This window comes from Danio rerio, chromosome 7, assembly GCF_052040795.2.
Source record: "Danio rerio strain M-AB ecotype USA chromosome 7, GRCz13ab, whole genome shotgun sequence".
In the NCBI taxonomy this organism is placed as follows: Eukaryota; Metazoa; Chordata; class Actinopteri; order Cypriniformes; family Danionidae; genus Danio; species Danio rerio.
In genome coordinates, this window is record NC_141027.1 from 69,377,444 (window position 1) to 69,395,742 (window position 18,299).

Here is an 18,299-nt window from a genome sequence, read left to right on the forward strand (position 1 = left end):
GAAGCTCGTTTTAGTCACTCCTGCAGGAGTTAGAGCTGAGGATTGAGGGCCTAAGCGGAAAAAAAGAAAAATAGCGAAACGAGCAATGCTGAAAGAAAACAGCGGAGAACTCAACCATGGAAAGGAAATTGAGGAAATAGAAGGCTAAGGAGATAAGGGAGGAGATCAAAAGAGGGTAAAGGTAACGGAAGCATTCAACGGAGATGGAGGATCTCGACACCAGAAAGAAGAAAAGGAGTATATGAGAGTATGTATGCATATATATATATATATATATATATATATATATATATATATATATATATATATATATATATATAGATATATCAATATAAGTGGTTAAATAGGTAAGGGCCAGGCATGGCCGGTGATTGACTCCTGCGAGAGTCGAAGCTCGGAGTGACCCCTGCGCGGGTCAGAGCTGCTGTGGGCATTTCTCCTTCTGAAGTCTGGGAAAGGGAGGGAGGGTGGAGACTGCAGCAGGAGGTGGCCAGGGTGGGACTCTTGCGAGAGTCAAAGCTTGCTTTAGTCATTCCTGTGGGAGTTAGAGCTAAGGATTGATGGCCTATGAGAAAGGAAGAAAAAGAGAGGACGGAGGAACTTGACGCCGAAGGAAGAAAAGGAGAGAGGGGATAACTTGCATGCGTGTGCATGCACATGCGTCTGATCCTGCCTCAGCATATGCATGCACACACACCAGTACAGGTATACACCAAATGTACACACAAGCTCGGAGCGACTCCTGTGGGGGTCAGAGCAATGGGGGGAGGGGGGTCAGTAAGAGTCGGGAGGAGGGAGGGGGAAGGGATGGCTCTTACTGGAGGTTGTAGTGAAGAGGTGGCCAGGGATGGGCTTGGAGTGACTCTTGCGGGAGTCGAAGCTCAGTTTGGACCCCTGCTGGGGTCTGAGCTATGGTGAGGGAAGGAGCCTAGCAGGCTTGAAAGAAAAGGTAGAAGCATACGTACAATACCTGTACAAACATATATGCACGCCATGCACATACCCATAGACTCACATACTCATTCGCTTGCACTCTTTGTTTATGCATGGTCTGATAGCTTGATGTCGCTACGTGCAAGGATGGTAAAGGTGAGCGTTCATCCCCCCACAGAATGGCAGATGGATGGAGAGCTGAGGATAAGGGGTATGGTTTGTCTGGTGGTCCTGGAAGTATTCATTGAAGATCCGTTGTCAGAAATGTCCTCCTTCTATTCATAGCAGCCAAGCAGGAAGTTTGAATCGTTGCTGTTTCACATAAAACACTAGTGTATGAATAAATGAGTCACTGACCTAGTGTAATTGTACTTCAGTGTTCAATGTGTATACATTTTTTTACTTAATTTAATTATTATTAATATTATTATTATTATTAATTTATTATTATTATTATTATTTATTTATTTATTTTTCTCTTCAATTGCCAACATCAAATTCTGAACTCTGTTAGACTTCAAGGGTGATGTCACCACTTAGTAAAACTGTGAATGGAATGTTAGTAATTGGCTTTACTTTAATCCATGAATAACATTTTGTTGGTATCTTAACTACGTTCACAAGCGTGTCTGGCCCAAATTCATTCATAAAGACTTGCAACAGAGTCAAGAGAGAGGGCGGGACCATCTCCAGAAAACTCATTGGATGGTGACGCTTTTCCTTACAGCTATTGGCTCAAAGGAGTGTCAATCGGGCGTGCCAAAGGTGAAAAAGCCCGGCGGCCATTTTGTTGATCAAGTTCACCATTGTTTATGACTTGAGCTGTTGCTCTGCTGAACATTCCAGCAAACAAGATGTTAAATGTTATGGATCAGTGGATGGGCAAGAGGCTTGAGAGGCAAGTATCTTTAGTTTAAATCATTGTTCACGCTAGTCTTGTTATTCAAAAGATTTAGAAATGTTTTAGTCTAAATGTTTGGTATAGTTATTTTGCAAAGCTTCCCTTCATGTGCGTAGCATGTGCACAGCTAGGAAAAAGGTAAGGGTTCAGTTTCATTGCAATAGCTTTGGAGTTTTGGCTGTCATTTTGCTAAAAAATAGGGTTGAAGACACGGTAGATGCATTTGAAGTGGAAGGTTTGATGTTTTGTTGAAGTTGTTGATGCAATTGTTGGAGTTGTTTTGAAGTAGTAATGGTAGTAGTTGTTTTGTTGTTGTTGTTGTAGATTGTAGCTTGTAGATTATATCTGGTAGTTTGTAGGGATGGCTGACGTGAAACTGACGTTTCGACACAGTGTCGAGATCCCGAAGCGCAAGTGTTTCAAAACACTGTAACGAAGCATGATCCGAAACACCCAGGTCACGTGACTAAAGTGTTTCGAAACACTTGGTCACGTGACAAAAGCGATTCAGAGCATCGATTATTTCAGAGGCGTTTCAAGACCCGGAGAATCTGCATTTCACTGGCATGATCTATTTATAGTCTATGTCTTGTATGGCCTAGTGGACCGTGCGTGTGCACTAGGGTACTCTGTTTCAAATTTATTTTGGGTTTGAATCTCGACTATTACAAATACTCCAAAATCATGATTTTATGTATTTTAATCATGTTACTGTTTATTTTTTAATTAAAATAAAATTTAATTAATAATATAAATAATTATTGTTAACTTCTGGCCACAACTGTATCTGATCTAGTAACAACCCTGTTATATGAACAAAATACAAATTTATTTACAAATGTTTATTCGTATGTCAGAGCAATGTTGAAACAAAACGATACAATATCAAAGCGTTACCAACTGGTAGTAAAACATTTCAGCACACTTGTGCCAGTCTGGATTCGAACCCATTATTCCCGTATGATAGTCAAGTACTCTAACCGCTTGACTAAACCTTCTGATGATTCAAGGCTACAAAGTGGGGTTTGATACATCAATTTGCTCAACTGTTCTTTGTTGAAGCTGTTTCAGTGAAATACAGATATAATGACCACTAGGTGTCACCGTAGAGTGGTGTTTCGAAACGTTTCGAAGCTTCGACACATTTGCTTCGATGGTTTCAGTGTTTCACGAAGCCTCGCTTTGCCCACCACTAGTAGCTTGTAGCTGGTAGCTGGTAGCTTGTAGCTGGTAGCTGGTAGATTGTACCTGGTAGCTGCTTTGGTTGTTCATGCTGGTTTAGAGTTGGTTCTTCAACGGAGCTAGCTACGGTGAAGCTGCCTCTTCAAAACGAAGATAGCAGTGGAATGAAACCCAGGGTATTTATAGTAGTTTAGGAGTCATCTGACTGGAGCGTAGTGAATTGGATAATGCGGATCCAGCCGCTAGCAATCATAAGCACGTGATCCTCTCGAAATTTGTTTATACATAAACTTCACATATACACACTTTACACAGTCTATACACGCATAATACAATCCATGTTCTATACATACACCTATACACAATTGATATAGTCTATACACTCTATACCAGGGGTCTCAAACTCAATTTACCTGGGGGCCGCAGGAGGTAAAGTCTGGGTGAGGCTGGGCCGCATAAGGGATTTTACAAAAAAAGTCCTCAAATGTCATTATTAACAGTTTTAATTATTTCTTCTGAACATGAAGTGTCCTGAACATTAATAGAACATTGAGTGAAGATTATGAACAGTTCTTCTGAACATGGCATCTTTTGCCTACTTCTTGCTGCCAGAGATTTGACAGTGCTTCTTCTCCCAAATCTGAACCACATTTGGCTTTAGAGCGGAAGGAGTTGAGACCCTCAGTATAGCTTGAAGTTGATCATCATTAAGTCTAGACCTGTACTTTGACTTATTGAAGTCTTAGGGAAAAAAGTGGGGGAACTCACTCAAAACTTCCATTCCCTCACCTAAAAAAAAGACGTATATATGTATAAATAAAACACCCCCACCCCACTCCAGTCACATCAGTCTGTACCAGTCTGTATCTACCTATAATATCAGTATATATAAGATGCAGGGCAGGCACGTGCACACATAGGGCTCAACCTGTGCAGAGCACATGCCCTTTTTAGTCTTGCATAGAAAGTGCCCTTCCAAAATGATCAAAAGTGCCCCCGCGACGCGACACACCCTCGGTCCCGCCCTTCAGTAGGCGCGCGATAACACCGCTCTTGAGTACGCGGGCGACAACACAGCTGATCAGAACGCGCACGACAACGCGCATTGAGTGACAAGCGCGCTGTGTACGGATAGAATAAGCGGAGCGGGGAGCGCTCTCTCTCCCCGCTCCGCTGACTCTGTCAGAGTACACCGGTCGGCGCAGGCCACAAAATATTGCACTGAGGGCTGCGAGTTTGAGACCCCTGCTCTATACATATAGACAAATGATACATTCTGTGTTCTATGTTCTATACACAGACACTGTTAATTCAATAGATATACACACATGATACATTTTAAACACTCATGATGCACTCCATACATATGCGCTTAAGATACACCACATACATTTGCACACAACACCTTCCTGTCTAGGCCTAGGGTTAGAACCCGGGTCTCTGGTATGAGAGGTGAATGACGTAACCACTGAGCCACTGGAATTGATGAATTCGACAAACGAAACAAAGGGCAACTTGCTTTACATTCTATACACATACATATACTATACATATACACACATGGTGCACCTAATACATAAACACAATTGATACAGTTTATACACTCTATACTGCCTATACATATACACAATTAATACAGTCTATACACTCTATACATACACACACGATACATTCCATACATATGCACAAAAAACACTCATGTCTTGGACTGGGATAGAACCCATGTCTCTGGTTTGAGAGGTGAATGATGTAACTGCTGAGCAACTGGAATTGATGAATCACTTTACACCCTATACACATACACACTTGAAAAAGTCTATACATATACACACATGATACAATCTGTGTTCTATACATAGACACTGTTGATACATTCCATACATATACATACATGATACATTCTATTCTTATATCCATTCTATACACTCATAATACACTCCATATGCACAAACACACTCCTGTCTGGGATAGAACCCAGGTCTCTGGTATGAGGGGTGAATGACATAACAACTGAGCTATTGGAAATGATGAATCCAACTAAGGAAACGAAGGGCAACTTGCTTTACACACACACACACACTTGATACAGTCTATACATTACACACTTAATACAGTCTATACACACACGATACATTATATATATATATATATATATATATATATATATATATATATATATATATATATATATATATATATATATAGGCCTATATATATATATATATATATATATATATATATATATATATATATATATATATAGGCCTATATATATATATACACATTTGATACAGTCTATACACACATGATACAATCTATGTTCTATACATACACATACACACATTAGACGTTTTAAACATACATGTAACCACTGAACTTATACACATGATATATAAACATAAACACACATGATGCAATCTATACATATACACACTTCATACAGTCTATACACTCATGATAAAATCTATGTTCTATACACACACACGACATTCTATACATAAACACACTCTATACATATACACAATTGGCACAGTCTAAACATATACACACGATACATTCTATACATACACACACATGATACATTCTATACATATACACACTTGATACAGTCTCTATATATATGCACACATGATAGAATCTATGTTGTATACATAGACACTGTTGATTGATTCCATACATAAAAACACATGATACATTCTATTCATATATACATTCTATACATATATACATTCTATACACTCATGATACACTCTATACATATAGACACATGATACACTCCATACATATGCACATGTAGCCCTTATTAAAAAAGAGCTTACTTAAACCCACTTGCACCTAAAAGCAGAGCATAATATATTTTTTTACATAGAAATATACAGAGATTATAATTATATTTTTCATATTATGGTAATCTAATAGATAGATAATATTAACAGACCACTATTCTGTTAAGAAAATGCATTTTAGTATGCATACTATTATAGGACTTATATGGTATGTTTCCCTTTAAGTAACTCGTTCGCTACATTTCAGTGTTTGGTTGATTTGCACTTGGGTGAAAATGTGCTTTTTGCTATCAAGTTTGTGTGTTAATACCTGATTGGGTCTATACCAATTAGTCCCCGCCTCTCTTATAGGTGAATAAACTATTATTGGTTTATCGAGAGAGTTGAGGAGAAGATCGAGAGAACGAGACCGCAGAGGCTTGTCTCTGAGAGAAACTTGAGTATTATAACTGCAAATCGTGAGTTATATACAGTCTATATTGACTTAAAGTGTTCTAAAGCTGTTTAAGAACCGTAGTGTATGCATTAAGTGTTATAATTGCGAGTATATTGAGACCGTTTGCGAGCTGAAGACATTGACGCTCGTGTGAGACCATATCCTCGTGTTTTAGCGTCTGCTACACTAGACTGACGCAGTGTTTTAGCAGTGAACTGTAAGAGAGTGAAAGCTCATTAAGGAGGACAGATTCATTGCATCGGACTGACGGTTCGCGGTGGGGGACATCGATCGCGACGGACGACATCGATCGCGGGACAGACGACATCGCGCAGAACGGACGAACGACGATCGCGGGACGGACGACGATCGTGACGGCTGCAGGAAAGCCAGGTACATTTACAGTGTTTTCTTTTTGCTCTTGTAAGAGTGAAGAGGCCATTTTGCAGTTTCAAAGGCCACTACGCACCCGAGCAACATAACAGGCCTGCATCGAGGGTGGGTGAGACTGTATGTGTGTGTGTGTGTGTGTGTGTGAGAGTGGGCCCACTTTCAATATTTCAGTGTTGCAAAAGTGTTCATTGCTGTTAACGTTTACAAAAAAGAGCGAAAAAGGTGTTATTTTTACATTTATATTTGGAGAATATTTGCTTTGAGATTCTATAATCTGAGATACGAATGCAGTAAATAACTGTGAGTAATCTAAATCATTCAAGGGTGAATTTACAGTTTTAGTAAGGGAGCGTCTAAAAAGTGCATCAAGTCACCAAAGTGTAAAATGCTTATTGCTTAAGTGATTGGGGTCCAGTTGTTGGATACTCATACTGTGTTTGCTAACTGAAGGTTAATAACTGTTTCACTTTACAATTAGTGTTTTATCTATTGTGTATTGATATAAGGTTGTATTAATAATTTATATCTTATTATAAATAGCATTATAATTATATTTATACCTATAATATCACCTATATAAATAACCAATACATCTATACTCATATTTATTTTATTTTGTTTATTAATAAATTTCTATTTGTTTATAACTTAATTTGTTTTGCTTACTTATTCATTGAAGATCTCTAATAGTGGTATCTGATTAGGGGGAGTGAAATAATAGTCGAGAGGCTAAACTGTAGGAATCCGGTGCTCCACCCTATAGAGCTTAGGTCAGGACAAAGCCTAAGAGGGCAGGGGGCGCTACACAAATTGGGGGCTCGTCCGGGATACACTCTCACCTTTTCCTGATACACTAAGAAGAGTAAATTAAACACCTTAATACACGTTAAGAACACTGAAGAGGAAAAACTGACACCATCCTGTAACTAACTGCTTATTATTGAGAAATGTCTTTCAGAAGTGACCCACAACTGCAGAGTGAACTTCTTGAGTGGTGCAGAGAAGCAGTAATCGACCCAGCTCATGCGTTGTTGCTGACAGGAGTACCACAAAACACTGAGACTGCTTGCATTGAAAAAGTGGCCGAGAGTGTGAAGCTCTTTGGACGAGTACGGGTTCGAGACTCAAAAGGTGGAGCCACTCCGACAACTCTGTTAGTGCTGTGTGAATGCAGAGAAGTTGTAGATCCCACTAATTGCCCTGAGGAATTGCATCCTACAGATGGCGAGGAAGCCTGGATGATTATCATAGCTACGGAAAGAGAATCAGCTCATGTTGCTCCAGCAGAGTTTGCTGACAAGCTCTCCAAGTTTCTGAAGGATGAAGGCAAGTCTATGACTGATGTACATGCTCTATTTTCTCCACAGAATGTAAATCCCAGTTCACCTGAGTCAATAATTCGTGCAGTGGGTGAAATTCTTGAAAAAACAGTAAGACCATCGAGTGATGGAAGTGCCTACCGTCGTTTACGTACTTTCTCTGGTATTGTTCCAACCCCTGTAGGAGAAGAAACTATGGATCACTGGATTGAACAAGCTAAGTTGATGATATCTGAATGTGAGTGCTCTGAAAAGGAGAAACGGAGAAGAATTGTGGAAAGTTTAAAGGGACCAGCCCTGGAAATCATTAAAGCTGTCCGTATGTCATGTCCTGATGCTGAAGCGTTGAAATATGTGGAAGCTCTGGAAAGTACTTTTGGATCTTCTGAGTCTGGAGAAGACTTATACTTTGCTTTTCGGCTTCTTAGACAGTGTTCTGGTGAGTCACTTTCTGCTTTTCTGAGAAGAATGGAGAAATCACTGACTAAAGTCATCCAAAAAGGGGGACTGACTTCTGCTAATGCTGATAAGGCTAGAGTAGAGCAATTGATTCGAGGAGCTGTTGAATTTGACATGATGCTATTGCAGTTGCGATTAAGAGAGCGGAAAGAAAATCCACCAACTTTCCTGAGTCTGTTAAATGAGGTTCGTGAGGCTGAGGAGATAGAAGCCACTCGACGCAAGATAACTGCTAATGCAAAGCCCATACACTTGCAGGAAGAAAGCATTTGTCCCACTGTTGTACATGAACTTAAAGCAGAAGTTCAAGAATTGAGGGCTCAGATAAAAAGTGATCGTTCAAATATTGCTTCATCCATGATGATCGAGAACAGAGTGAAACCACGCCAATTAAGCCCCACAGACTCAAAGGAAGTAGTCAAAGAGACTGAGGTTCAGATGTTGAAAAAACAAGTACAGCAGTTACAACAACAGTTAGCTATAATGAGTGTTGGTCAAAGTAATTCAACAAGCCATGCCCAGTTACCACAAACCCCTGTTTCAAGTTCATCGCGACACCAGCTTTCAAAACCCAAAGCTGACTACTTTTGTTACCGATGTGGTGAAGAGGGACACATCGCAACTAAATGTAAAGCCCCTGAAAATGCCACTCTTGTAATCAACAAGCTAGTACGTTCCTTAAAAAGGGCTAAAGGAACAAAGAGTGATCCGAACAGCCATGCTGAAGATAGAGCTTGTTTTTCAAAAAAGAGCCAGATACACAGCTGTGAGTCAAAGGGTCTTCCCAAGGGTTTAGTTGGACCAGCGTCTACCATTGCAGTGAAAGTAGGAGGACATCCATGCTGTGCTCTTTGGGACAGCGGGTCTCAAGTCACTATTGTTTTCGACTCCTGGTATTCTGAACACCTGTCAAATGTGCCCATACTTCCTCTTTCTGGCCTATCCATCTGGGGCCTAAGTTCATCCAATTATCCCTATAAAGGATACATTGTAGTTGATGTCACATTCCCTGTTGCTCTTACTGGTGCAGAAGAAACAGTCACTATCCTTGCTTTAGTCTGCCCAGACCCTAAAGGACCACAGCAGTTTCCATTAATCATCGGAACCAATGCTAGTTTCTTCCAGCGAATGACAAATGGTGAAGGTACTAATATCACACGCAGTGCCCACTCACTCAGAATTCAAACACACCTGGACACCACATCTTTTGCTGTCGACCAACCTGAGGGCCAAGTGAGATGGAAAGGCCCAGGTATGCTTAATGTCCCATCACAAGGTGAGCGATATGCTACATGCAAAATTGAGTCTGACAAACCTTTGAGAAGAGACATCTTTCTCATTGAAACCTCTCCTGTTGATTCCCTTCCTGCTGGACTGCTTGTTTCCCCTGTCGTTCTTTCTTCATCAGCAGTTGATGTAAACAATTTCAGGATCTTGATTCAAAATGAGACCAGCAAAGAACTCTCAGTTCCTCCAGGGACTGTAGTTGCTCAAATATTCCCTACAGATACAGTCACTGTTGCTCATGGAGTTACAGAGTCTAACGATCAGATTAATCCTGACGTGTTTAACTTTGGTGATTCGAACATACCTACAGCTTGGGAGAAAAGATTACGCTTGAAGCTGGCTGAGCGAAAGAATGTGTTTTCGACACAGGAATGGGATGTAGGCTTGGCTAAAGGAGTCACCCATCAAATTAGACTGCATGATCCTCACCCATTCAGAGAGCGTTCAAGGCGCATTGCCCCAGCCGATATCGATGATGTCAGAAGGCATCTGAAAGATCTTCTAGCTGCTGGTATCATTGAGGAGTCCAGAAGCCCATATGCATCGCCTATAGTAATAGTGCGCAAAAAGAGTGGTGCTGTGAGAATGTGCATTGATTACCGGACTCTAAACAGTCGCACTACACCCGATCAATATGTCACCCCTCGCATTGATGATGCATTAGACTGCCTAGCGGGAAGCAAATGGTTTTCAGTTTTGGATTTGCGGAGCGGCTATTACCAAATTGCGATGTCTGAGGAAGACAAAGAAAAAACTGCATTTATTTGCCCACTGGGGTTCTACCAGTTTCAACGTATGCCACAAGGAATCACTGGGGCCCCAGCGACGTTTCAAAGATTAATGGAGAAAGTAGTTGGAGATATGCATCTATTACAAGTGATTGTCTATCTGGATGACCTCATTGTCTTTGGAAGCACACTGGAAGAGCATGAGGAGCGATTGATGAAAGTCCTCGACCGACTGGAGGAATGGGGGCTGAAAGTGTCTATCGACAAGTGCCAGTTCTGTCAGCCAAAAGTCAAGTATGTGGGACACATTGTTTCTGCTGCAGGAATAGCTCCAGACCCCGAGAAAGTAGCTGCGGTGACTCAGTGGAAAGAGCCTACTGACCTAAAATCTTTAAGATCTTTCCTTGGATTTTGTGGATTTTATCGCCGTTTCGTTAAGAATTACTCCTCCATTGTAAGACCTCTGACAGAGTTAACGAAAGGTTACCCACCTGCAAAAGGAAAGAGTAAGGTGGAAGGAAAGAAGTACTTCAAGGAGACTGATCAATTTGGTGAGCGTTGGGACAACGCATGTAAACAAGCTTTTCAAGAGATAATCAAGTGTATAACTCAGGCACCTGTACTTGCCTTTGCTGATCCATCCCTACCATATGTACTCCACATTGATGCAAGTCTGAGCGGCATTGGTGCTGTGCTGAATCAAGAACACTCTGATGGACTTCGACCAGTTGCTTTTGCTAGCAGAAAGTTGAGTGCTTCAGAACAGAGATATCACATACACCAGCTAGAGTTCCTTGCATTAAAGTGGGCTGTTGTAGACAAGTTTCACGATTACCTGTATGGAGTTCCATTTGTCGTGAGAACTGATAACAATCCTCTAACTTACGTACTGACAAGTGCAAAGTTGAATGCAACTGGTCATAGATGGCTAGCAGCCTTGGCAACATATAACTTCAGCCTGCAGTATAAGCCAGGCAAACACAACATTGATGCTGACGTGCTTTCCCGTTATCCTGCGGAACCTGCCACTTCCTTCTCTTGGACTGAAATTCCACAGTCTGGAGTAAAAGCTATTTGTCAGTTGTCCAACTTGTCTTGGAGTGATGAAAAGTCCAGACTGATAGACCAGTTAGGTGTTTCACCTGGTAGCATCCCCGCTGTTTACTCTTGTCCTGTGTTGCTTAATGTTTGTCACCTAGAACAGTTGACTCATGCTGACCTAAAATTGTCACAAGAACAGGATCCTGTTATTGGCAAAGTAAAACAAGACGTTGCACGAAACAAGCCACTCACCCCTATAAAAGGTTCTGATCCTACCCTCACTCTCCTGCAACGCCAAGGTCCCAAACTTGTCATTCGAAATAATCTGTTGTACAGAGTCACCAAAAACCAAAGTGGAAAAGAGAAAGTTCAACTAGTGTTGCCAGAGAAATACCATTTAACAGTGCTGCGGTCTCTGCATGATGAATCTGGTCACCTAGGAGTAGAGAAGACCACAGAGTTACTGAGAGATCGTTTTTACTGGCCACGTATGACCAGTGACATTGAGCAATACATCAAAAATTGTGGTCGTTGTATTACACGCAAGACCTTACCTCAAAAGTCTGCCCCATTAAGCCACATTACCAGCAATGGTCCACTAGACTTGGTTTGTATCGACTTCTTGTCCCTTGAGCCTGATAGTAAGGGTATTGCTAATGTGCTAGTAATAACTGACCACTTCACCCGCTATGCACAAGCATTCCCTACTAAAGACCAGCGAGCTGTGACAGTTGCCAAAGTGTTGGTAGAAAAGTTTTTCGTTCATTACGGGTTGCCCTCACGCATTCATTCCGATCAAGGAAGAGACTTTGAAAGCCGGTTGATACAGGAACTTCTGGGAATGTTGGGGATCCGCAAATCACGGACCACACCTTACCACCCACAAGGTGACCCACAGCCAGAACGCTTTAACCGTACCCTTCTGTCAATGCTAGGTACTCTGGAGCCAGCCCAAAAAAGTAAGTGGAGTCAACACATCACTCAGCTTGTACACGCTTATAATTGTACAAAAAACGAGGCAACAGGCTACTCCCCTTATCAGTTGCTTTTTGGAAGAGAGGCTCGTCTGCCCATAGACATATGTTTTGGCATTTCACCTGCTGGTGAGAAAGGAGTGACTCATCTGCAATACGTTGAGAAAATGAAAGCTGAACTGCAACAAGCATATCAGCTGGCGGCTGAGACTTCGTTGAAGGCTCATCAAAGAAACAAGAAGCTCTATGACACAAGAGTGAAACCTCAACTGTTGACTGTTGGAGACAGAGTGCTCATTCGAAATCTTGCTGTAAAAGGAAAGAACAAACTCCAGGACCGATGGAATTCCTTACCATATGTGGTTGTGGAGAAGTTTAAGGACTTACCGGTCTATAAACTGAGGCCTGAGCGTGGAATGGGAGCAATAAGGACAATGCATCGAGACCACTTGTTACCTGTTGGAGAGAATGTGAGATTCAGTAAGCCGAATGACTCCAATCCCTCAACACGGTCACCTGTAACAAGAGCACAATCAGGAAAAAGAGTACAAAAGGAAAAGAAAGTTGAAAATGTTGAGCAAGTAAGAGATGAAAACCATGAGACATCTGAGAGTGAGGATGACGACCTTTGTTATTACTACCCAAAGTTAATTCCTGCTCTGAGAACTCTGCCAACACCTCAAATTGCTGTGGAACCTGAAATACCTGCTGAATATGGTCCAGAACTGAATTCAGAGTGTGAAGCGAGAAAAGATACAGTGGAAGAGGAGGCGAGAGAGGTTCTCAATCAGCCTGCTGAAGCTGTGGATGATCAAGGTGTAGGAGACAATGACCACAGAAATGTTCCCAAACCGGGGTCTGAACCTGCTGTGTGTCGTAAGTCTACGAGAGAAGTGAAACCAGTGATAAAACTGAGTTATGATGATTTGGGCCGACCCACTGATAAACCATTAACTATGGTTCACCGAGGGATGGTAGTACACATTGAAGATTTGTCAAAGACCCGAAAGAGCTGCAACACAGTTTGGTGTCACCCCATGGCTCAGTGTTCCCAGTGTGTCCCTACAGCCCCTGGCCCTATTGTCAGAACAGTGATTCAATTTTAAATGTCTCATGAGGGCATGAGAAGTTTAGAAGGGGGAGGATGTAGCCCTTATTAAAAAAGGGCTTACTTAAACCCACTTGCACCTAAAAGCAGAGCATAATATATTTTTTTACATAGAAATATACAGAGATTATAATTATATTTTTCATATTATGGTAATCTAATAGATAGATAATATTAACAGACCACTATTCTGTTAAGAAAATGCATTTTAGTATGCATACTATTATAGGACTTATATGGTATGTTTCCCTTTAAGTAACTCGTTCGCTACATTTCAGTGTTTGGTTGATTTGCACTTGGGTGAAAATGTGCTTTTTGCTATCAAGTTTGTGTGTTAATACCTGATTGGGTCTATACCAATTAGTCCCCGCCTCTCTTATAGGTGAATAAACTATTATTGGTTTATCGAGAGAGTTGAGGAGAAGATCGAGAGAACGAGACCGCAGAGGCTTGTCTCTGAGAGAAACTTGAGTATTATAACTGCAAATCGTGAGTTATATACAGTCTATATTGACTTAAAGTGTTCTAAAGCTGTTTAAGAATCGTAGTGTATGCATTAAGTGTTATAATTGCGAGTATATTGAGACCGTTTGCGAGCTGAAGACATTGACGCTCGTGTGAGACCATATCCTCGTGTTTTAGCGTCTGCTACACTAGACTGACGCAGTGTTTTAGCAGTGAACTGTAAGAGAGTGAAAGCTCATTAAGGAGGACAGATTCATTGCATCGGACTGACGGTTCGCGGTGGGGGACATCGATCGCGACGGACGACATCGATCGCGGGACAGACGACATCGCGCAGAACGGACGAACGACGATCGCGGGACGGACGACGATCGTGACGGCTGCAGGAAAGCCAGGTACATTTACAGTGTTTTCTTTTTGCTCTTGTAAGAGTGAAGAGGCCATTTTGCAGTTTCAAAGGCCACTACGCACCCGAGCAACATAACAGGCCTGCATCGAGGGTGGGTGAGACTGTATGTGTGTGTGTGTGTGTGTGAGAGTGGGCCCACTTTCAATATTTCAGTGTTGCAAAAGTGTTCATTGCTGTTAACGTTTACAAAAAAGAGCGAAAAAGGTGTTATTTTTACATTTATATTTGGAGAATATTTGCTTTGAGATTCTATAATCTGAGATACGAATGCAGTAAATAACTGTGAGTAATCTAAATCATTCAAGGGTGAATTTACAGTTTTAGTAAGGGAGCGTCTAAAAAGTGCATCAAGTCACCAAAGTGTAAAATGCTTATTGCTTAAGTGATTGGGGTCCAGTTGTTGGATACTCATACTGTGTTTGCTAACTGAAGGTTAATAACTGTTTCACTTTACAATTAGTGTTTTATCTATTGTGTATTGATATAAGGTTGTATTAATAATTTATATCTTATTATAAATAGCATTATAATTATATTTATACCTATAATATCACCTATATAAATAACCAATACATCTATACTCATATTTATTTTATTTTGTTTATTAATAAATTTCTATTTGTTTATAACTTAATTTGTTTTGCTTACTTATTCATTGAAGATCTCTAATAGTGGTATCTGATTAGGGGGAGTGAAATAATAGTCGAGAGGCTAAACTGTAGGAATCCGGTGCTCCACCCTATAGAGCTTAGGTCAGGACAAAGCCTAAGAGGGCAGGGGGCGCTACACACATATGATACACCACATATATTTGCACACAACACACTCCTGTCTGGGTCTATGGCAAGCCGTTTTGACTTTTATTCATTCTCAGGATATGTATTCTTGATATTAACAATTCCGTTCTTGATATCAAATAAGGTAATTGTTGATACCAAAAATGTAATCGTTGATATCAAAAACTGAATTGTTGATATCAAGAATTAAAATTGTTGACATCAACAATTTAATTATAGCAGTTACATTTATGATATCAACAATTACATTTTTGATATCAAGAATTGAATTTTCACTAGTTAAATTTCACCATTGGCTGCCATTCAAATTTAATTGTTGATATTAAGAATTGATTTCTTACTAGTTGAAATGCAATTCTTGATATCAATAATTTAATTTTTGATATGAAAAATGTAATTGTTGATATCAATAGTTTAATTGTTGATATCAGGAATAAAATTGTTGATATCAAGATATACTTTTCAACTAGTAAAGATGCTAATTTTTGATATCAACAATTATTTTTTCCCTAGTGACAATATTCATTTCTGATATCATGAATGCAATTGTTACTAGTGAAATTAGTAATTTTAGATATCAAAAATTCTTACCCTAAGCATTACTTCCCTAATTGTTGATATCAGAAATACGTTTTTAGATATCAGAAATAACAAATGTAACATGTTGAAATATAACTGCAGATATCAAGAATAACCATTTCAACCAGTGAAATTAAGTTCTTGATTTTGAATTAAGAATTACATTTTTGACATCAAAGATGCTGATATCAGGAACAGCATTTCCACTAGTACAAACCCGAATTCTTGATATAAAAAATGACGTCATTACTCGTAGGAAAACATTCATGATATCAAAAATGGAATTTCCACTAGTAATAAACATATTTCTTGATATCTGTAACTTAATTCTTACAAGTTAAAATTGAATTTTCACTAGTAATAATTGTTATTTCAGATCTCACAAATTGCTTTTTGGATATGTGCATATATGAATTCCTCAATGTGCATAGTTATAACGAATTTACATTTTTGATATCAGCAACTGGATTTTTAATAAAAACTAAAGTTATTGATATCAACTTTTGCATTTCCACTAGTAAAAACTATAGTTATTGATATCAACAATTACATTTCCACTAGTAAAAACTATAGTTACCCTGATAGCAAAAGACTCCGAGGTGGATCCGCCCTCAAGTCGCCAGCTCCGCTATGCTGTCAGAATCTGTTTGGCTATTCATCAACAATGTGCCCCGGCTCCAGACAGCTGACTGTCAGTTCGAGGGCTCGCAACAGACACTGGGCGGATTCGCTGATCTAATGCGCCCATTTCAATGGTCGTGGTCACTGAGTGCAGTCGTCAGAGTGAAGCAGCAGGAGCCCGCAGATCGGAAAACGGAAAATATGTTTTATCTGTGCGTTCATGTAATCAGTATTGCTTTGTTTGATATTTTTTTTTATCCTGAAATGATTGATATTTCATAATTAAGCCAAGATAAGCTAAAGTTAGCTCTTCAGTTGTCTTTAGCATAACGCTAAATTTGAGTAACATTAAAAATAGCTTGGGTAAATAACTTTGAGTAACGTTAAAGCTATTTGGACGGGATTTAATTCCCGTCCAATTGGAGGAGATTGAATTCCCTATTTGGTTTTTAATCCAGTCGTGAGCTCATATTTTATCAAAATTTATCACCCCTTTCCAGCAAAATAGCAAGACAAGGCCTAACGCAGGGCTATTCAATTGGCAGCTCGCGTGCCGAATTTATAACTTACACCATAGCTAATACGCACACACTGGATTAACTATAGCAGCGGGCTGTTCACATATTGCATTGATGTAGAGTTGGATTTATATTCCATATTCATTCAATAACAACTTGTGACAAGCTCCCTTAATTGTTTACCATAGTACTATGAATTTCCGGTCTGAAATCACATGTAAATATGACTTGAAAACAGCATTAGTACTGTTTATTAGACTGAACAATGTTGTATTTGGATTGTTATTGGCTGCTAATATTGTTTCACCATTTAGAATGTGCAAAAATACTTTAATAAGATTAGTAAGGAGAAAGTCTAAAAATATATGACAATATACAGGTGCACCAGGGCTGATTTTTAGTCCCAGTCCGCCCCTGCCCACTACCATCCTATCATTAAGTATTTTCCCATATATCTGATATATTTTCAATCTTGATAGCACACTGACACCTCTGTTATCAAACAAAACAAAACGAGATTAATTTGCTGCTCACTTGTTTGATAACAGAGGTGTCACTTTAAATGGCGTGTACAGAAGCTCATACATGCATTTACTGGTTAAGAGCATACCTGTCAATCCTCCCGTTTTTCCCGGGATTCTCCCGTATTTTACAGTTCTATCCCGCTATCATCCTGTAAAGGTATTTCCCGTATTTTCCCCGTATTTTCAGTGTTTCTCTGAAGGGTGGCAAGAAACATTAAAGAGTCGATCCTCCCTACACGCAACCCATACCGCTGAACCACCCCTTGCTCTATGTAAGTCTGTTCTGTGCTTTCGCTTTATTTAGGCACGAAAACACTTTGAAATAAATATATAAAAACGGCGCGATTCCCTTCCTTTTCTTTACAGGTACTGTCACCCTTCATATGCAATCCTCAAAACAGTCATATAATGGTGCATGACTGCTGGCTGACACGCTCCATAGTGATGCTTTTTCCCAAACGGATTCTGTACTCGCGATTTGAAAGTCTGGCTTTTGGGTGCGTGTTTAAACAGACATATACACATAATTATTAATAATAATAACATCTAAAGATGTTGATCTTCGTTTTTATTTTTTCCAAACACAACTAATTTCATCTTAAATGAGCATAAACAGTTAGGAAAGCAGTCGTATGCCATTATATTGTTAGATGTGTGCATTTTTAAAGTGGCACCTGTTATTTTATTTAATATAACGAAAAAATCTTAATAAATGAGAGATTCATTCGTTGCTCTTTAATCAGAATTTGTTAGTTATACAGTGAAGAAACGCCTAGTGAGATTTGATAGCTTGATTCTATTTCATTATAACAGCTATTAATTTTAATAAGCTGAACTGT

General features: G+C 39.8%; 1 long non-coding RNA gene across 1 annotated transcript; it reads left to right on the forward strand.

The window, feature by feature from the left end:
- The first annotated feature begins 1,722 nt into the window (after positions 1–1,722).
- LOC147843261 (uncharacterized) lies at positions 1,723–17,961 on the forward strand. Its single transcript, XR_015496444.2, has 3 exons — positions 1,723–2,168; positions 3,034–3,330; positions 16,808–17,961. It is a non-coding gene; the product is annotated as an uncharacterized LOC147843261 (long non-coding RNA).
- The last annotated feature ends 338 nt before the right edge of the window (positions 17,962–18,299 follow it).